General features: G+C 36.8%; 1 pseudogene; it reads left to right on the top strand.

Moving 5' to 3' along the window:
- Nucleotides 1-3,070: 3,070 nt before the first annotated feature.
- Nucleotides 3,071-5,115, top strand: LOC143690506 (low molecular weight phosphotyrosine protein phosphatase pseudogene; annotated as a pseudogene).
- The last annotated feature ends 763 nt before the right edge of the window (nucleotides 5,116-5,878 follow it).

Genomic DNA, 5,878 nt, shown 5'->3' with positions numbered 1-5,878 from the left:
CCTGATCTTAGAGGGAAAGTTTTCAGTCTTTCACCATTAAGTAGGATGTTAGCTGTGCACTTTTCATATATGCCTTTGTCATGTTGAGGAAGTTTCCTTCCATTCCCAGTGTTACAAGTATTTTTATCAAGAAGGGGTAATGGATTTTGTCAAATGCCTCTTATGCATCAATTGAGATGACCATGTGGCTTTATTCATTAATTCTGTTAATGTGGTGCATTACATTGCTTATGTTGAACCAACCTTGCATGCCAAGGATAAATCCTACTTGAACATGGTGCATAATTCTTTTACTATGCTGATGGATTCAGTTTGTCCTTGGGGGATTGTTGAAGATTCTTGCATCTATATTCATAGGAAATAGTGGCCTGTAGTTTTCTTTTCTTGTGGTATCTTTATCTGGCTTTGGTATTAGGGTGATGCTGGCCTTGTAGAATGAACTAGGTAGTGCTCCCTCTTCTTCAAATTTGTTAGCATTTGAGCAGAATTAGAGTTAAGTCTTTTTGGAATATTTGGCTGAATTTCCTTGTGAACTCATCTGGTACTGGAATTTTTTGTGTATTATTTCATTTCTTTACTTTATTGAGACTTATTTTGTGATCTAACATATCCTGGAGAATGATCCATGTGCACTCAAGAAGAATGTGTATTCTGTTTTTATTGGGTGAACTGTTTTTACATGTTTTTTCAGTGTAGTTGGTTTAGAGTACCATTCAAATATTGTATTTCCTTATTGACCTTCTGACTAGATGTTGTATCCTTATTGAGAGTGGTATACTAAGTCTCCTATTATTAATGTAGAACTGTCAATCTCTCCCTTCAAATATGTCAGTATCTCCTTCATATTTTGGGGCTCTGCTGCTAGGTGCATATGCATTTATAATTGTTATATTTTCTTGTCTATCGTCCTTTTTATCAGTATCTAATGACCATCTTGCACCTTATAATTGTTTTTTACTTCGAGTCTATTTTATCTAGTATTAGTATAGCCACCTAGCCCTCTTTCATTCCTACTTGAATAGTATATTCTTTCCAATCCTTATACTTGCAACCTATTTGTATCTTTGAATTCATGGATTGGAAGACTCAACATTAGTAAAGATGTCAATTGTTCTCAGATTGCTATACAATTTTAATACATTACTCTAAAATCACAGCGATATCTGTTGTAGATAAATACATTCTTTTACCCTTTATATGAAAAGGTAAAGAAACTAGGAAAACTAACAAACATGAAAGTACAAAAGGGAGGAATCAGTCCGCCCAATTTCAAGACTTAGTTATTATATTGTGTGGTATAGTATTGTATTAGTGGTCTTGTATTGTGTGGTATTGGCAGAGGGACAGACACATAGATCAATGAAACAGAATAAAATAGGGAAACCAAACAGACCCTCAAAAATATTCCTAATTGATGTTTGACAAAGGTGTGAGAGCAATGGAGGAAAGCTGAGCCTTTTCAACAAATGATGATGGAGAAAATTTGACATCCAAGGGCAAAAAATGAGCCTTGACCTCAGGCTCACCTTATACAAAAATTAATTTAAAATGGATCATAATGTTAAATGTAAAGGGTAAAACTATAAAACTTTTTTAAAATAGGAAAAAATCTTTGGGGTCTAGTGTGAGGCAGAGATCTTAGACTTCACATCAAAAGCATGACCTATATAGGATAAAATTGATAAACTGGTCTTCAACATTAAAAAATTTTGCTCTAAAGAGGCCAAAGTGAAGAGGATAAAGAGAGAAGCTACAAAATTGGAGAAAAAATTACTTGTAAGCCACATATCCCACAAAAGACTGTTATCTAAATTATTTTTTTAATTCTCAAAACTCAACACTAAAAGAACAAACAATCTGATTAAAAGACAGGAAAAAGACACAAAGAGACATTCCACCGAAGAAGATATAGAGATTATAAATAATCACCCGAGAAGAAAAGATGGTAAGAATCATTAGCTATGAGAGAAATGAAAATTAAAACCACGAGATATCACTATATATTTATCATAATGGCTAAAATAGAAAAGAGGAGAAATACCAGATGCTGACAAAAGATGCAGAGAAACTGGATCACTCATACATTGTGGGAATCTGAAATGATATAGTCACTCTGGGAAACAGTTTAGCAGTTTATTATAAAATTAAATATGCAACAGCCAGATGACCCAGCAATTCCACTCCTGGGCATTTATCCCAGATAAATGAAGACATGTTCAGACACACACGCAAAAATCCCTGTGAATTATTATTTCTAGCAGCTTTATTCTTAATTGCAAGCCATCTTTATTACTCCAATTGCTATTCCATCCTCCTTAGTATACTGACCCATTTAACATCTCCAGTTGTAAAATCAGAACGATGGTAAAAACATATATTTTTAAAATTCAACCCAATGGAAATAAGTCTAAAATTACTTGAGCAATGAAATTTCTACTTCCTCACAGAGGTCCCTCATAAGATTGTGAAGAAGGTAAAATTGGTATTTAAAACTCCAGTCCTCCCCTTTCTGTCTTCTCAACATCTAGTCTCTCAATGCCTTCAATACTCTCCCTACTTTCCCCATCAAAAAAATCTGCTGGGGCATTTACCATCACTTTGGGAGTTGCTTTTAATACGGCCAGCTCTATAAAGCTTGATTATCTCCCCCTCAGTATCTCGTCTGCAGTGGGATAGAGAAGACCATGTTACATGAATAAGTTTCTTTAGTCCTTGCTGGTTGTTCAAATCAAGAAATAGTTCCCTGGTTCTACTTCATTTATTCCAATCAATTCCTAACCTTGCCTCATCCCCACCTAATGCATTTTCTCAGGTTTTATAACCTGGCTTCTACCAAAGACTTTTTGTGTGGTGGAGGAGGTGAAGGGCTGGGATTGGCAAGGGGAAAGCAAAATAATTTAAAAGTAAGTTTTAGTACTTCTGATCTGGAGAAGATAACATTGAATCATTTATCCCTGCTCCTCTGTGCAAAGTATAACTATAAATCCTGGAAATAATGCAAGAGGCAACCAAATAAGAATTCTGAAAAGGAGTAAGAGGAAAGTTTGTGGCCCAAGGACTACCATAGAACATGGCAAGACTTCCTATGTATCTCCAACTCAAAGAAAAAGACAACCTGGGCCCAACAATTCCTGAACTCCAAACTAGCAAGAAAAGGTGCCCAGGTACACTCATTCTTCCCCGCAGACTAAATGGGAATCCCTTTGACAATAGCAGGTGTTCTAGTTTGCAAGCTGCTGAAATGTGATAAACCAGAAACGGAACACCTTTTCAAAAAGGGGAATTTATTAAGCTGCAAGTTTATGTGTTCTAAGGCCATGAAAATGTCCAAATTAAAGCAAGTCTATAGAAATGCCCAATCTAAGAAATCCAAGAAAAGATACCTTGGCTCAAGAAGGCCAATGACATTCAGGGTTTCTCTCTCAACTGGAAATGCACATGGCAACATGGAGATATCTGATAGCTTTCTCTCCAGGCTTCTTGTTTCATGAAGCTCCCCCAGGGGCATTTTCCTTTTTCATCTCCAAAGGTCTCTGGCTACAAGGAATCTGAAACTTTTTTCAAAATGGTACCCTCTTAAAGGGCTCCATAAGCACCCTGTCTTGAATGGGTAGAGACACATCTCCATGGAAACCATCTAATCAAGTTACCACCCACAATTGGGTGGGCCACATCTCCATGGGAACAATCAAAAGCTCCCACCCAGCAATATGGAATGAGGATTAAAGGACATGAATTTTCTGGGGTCCACAACAGATTCAAACTGGTATACCAGGGAACACACGTACCACCATCAAGGAGGATCAATCAGGATTACAGGAAAAACAGTGGCCAAGGTAAATGCTCTTCTTCCATCCTGGCCTGGAATTTACTTCCCACACTGAGAGACACTGGTACAGCTAGGTAGCACTTGCAAATAGGATTCTGCTACAACAAGCAGTCCACTCTGGGAAGTCTCTTTGCCTCATGGGCCTGAGAATCAACTCTTCCATCCAAAGATACCAGAGTAGATTGATGGCACTGGCTTGGGGAATCCTGATACCAAAAGAACCCAACCCAGGAAGCACTCACTGTCCCCCACAGATAGGCTGGATGTGACCATAGCAGGCATGTATCCCAGAAAGACTCTGTCCCTCATATATCCCCACTGAGAGACAAGAAGGGGCCTGATCTGGGGAAAACTCTTCTCCCTCAGGCAGCCCCAGCAGGCCCAAGAGGGAGCTCCAAACAAACAAAGCAGATCCTACTACAAAAGATGTGAAAATTAAACTGTCATTGGAACCACAACTCACCAAGTATGTGAGGACCAGCATGCTGACCCCAAATGTATGGTAGCCAGATAAAATAAAAGATTTGAATAGAACACAGAGTCTACTCACATGATAGACAAAATGTCCAGAATAAAATTTTTTTAAAAATCACCTGTCACATCAAGAACCAGCAAATGATTTTTGGAAAGACAACCAACTCACAACAACACTGAGATGAGCCAGATGTTGGAATTATCTGAAAAGGATTTTAAAGTAGCTTCAATGATCAATTACAAATTCTCTTGAAATAACTGAAAATTTTGGTTAAAAAATAGAAGCTATAAGCTCTCTCACTCTGTGTCTTTCTTTGAGGCTGAGAAGATAGCAGGGTGGCTGCCCAAATTGGTGCTGTTTGTATGTCTGGGTAACATTTGTCGGTCACCCATTGCAGAAGCAGTTTTCAGAAAAATTGTAACTGATTAAAATATTTCAGATAGTTGGAGGCACATCTGATAAGTGCCGCAACATCCACTTATAAGCTAGGAAACCATCCTGATTATCGAGGGCAAAATTGCATGAAGAAGCATGATATTCCTACAAATCACGTTGCCCAGCAGATTACCAAAGAAGACTTTGCCACATTCGATTATATACTGTGTTATGGATGAAAGTAATCTGAGGGATTTGAATAGAAAAGGTAGTGAAGTTAAAAACTACAAAGCAAAAATTGAACTACTGGGGAGCTATGATCCACAAAAAGAACTTATGATTGAAGATCCTGATTATGGGAATGACTTGGACTTTGAGAATGTGTACTGGCCAGTGTGTTAGGTGCTACAAAGCATTTTTGGAAAAGACACAGTAAAGCTGCATCCATTCTTTGCCAAAGGTCAACAATGATTGACATCTTACAGTGATGTTCTAGGTTTTTCAATCAGTGTGTTAAAAGTGTAATGTTTCATAGCTCAAGGCCACAACTTGTTTTCAATTGACTTGTTTATCTTAAAAAAAATTGTAGCTGGAAATCAATGTTGTGTTTGCAATAGAATTAATAAAAATCTCTGATTCGGCTTATGGGGTACATTAAATGTTCTTAAACAAATCGGATCCCTTCTCTTGCCCCAATTACAAAAATGGTGGAACAAACAAAATAGTACAATCACAAAATACAATGCTTTGTGTGTTTCATAACAATTTTTTTTCAGTGTTTAACCTTAAGGTACTATCCAGTGACAACTAACCTTCTAATTTATTTAATTATGATCTTAGTAAATAATTAAACATCACTTTCCAGCCCAAGTCAATAATTGAGCCCATTGAGACTTTTAAATAATCTACCTCTTTATTAAGCCCATATGTATAACTTGATGGACAAATGTCTTCTCTTTATTCTTCTTTTTTTTACCCTAGGGCATTTTATTGAATTACATACTACCCTAGTTATAGTCTTTCACAATCTCGATTGCAGGTATTTTGATTCACACATACCCAGAGTGCACATTTGTATGTTAAAAGGAGTGGAAATAGAATAATTTTATGGTATAAATCTTTAGCATTAGTCTTAATTTTTCTTTATCTAGTTTCTTTCATGAGGAAATCAACTTTTTCTTCCTATTTGGACCACATTG

The sequence above is a fragment of the Tamandua tetradactyla genome, chromosome 7 (assembly GCF_023851605.1).
Source record: "Tamandua tetradactyla isolate mTamTet1 chromosome 7, mTamTet1.pri, whole genome shotgun sequence".
Lineage (NCBI taxonomy): Eukaryota > Metazoa > Chordata > Mammalia > Pilosa > Myrmecophagidae > Tamandua > Tamandua tetradactyla.
The sequence above is the reverse complement of the archived record's forward strand: the minus strand, read 5'-3'. Positions and strand labels throughout refer to the sequence as shown.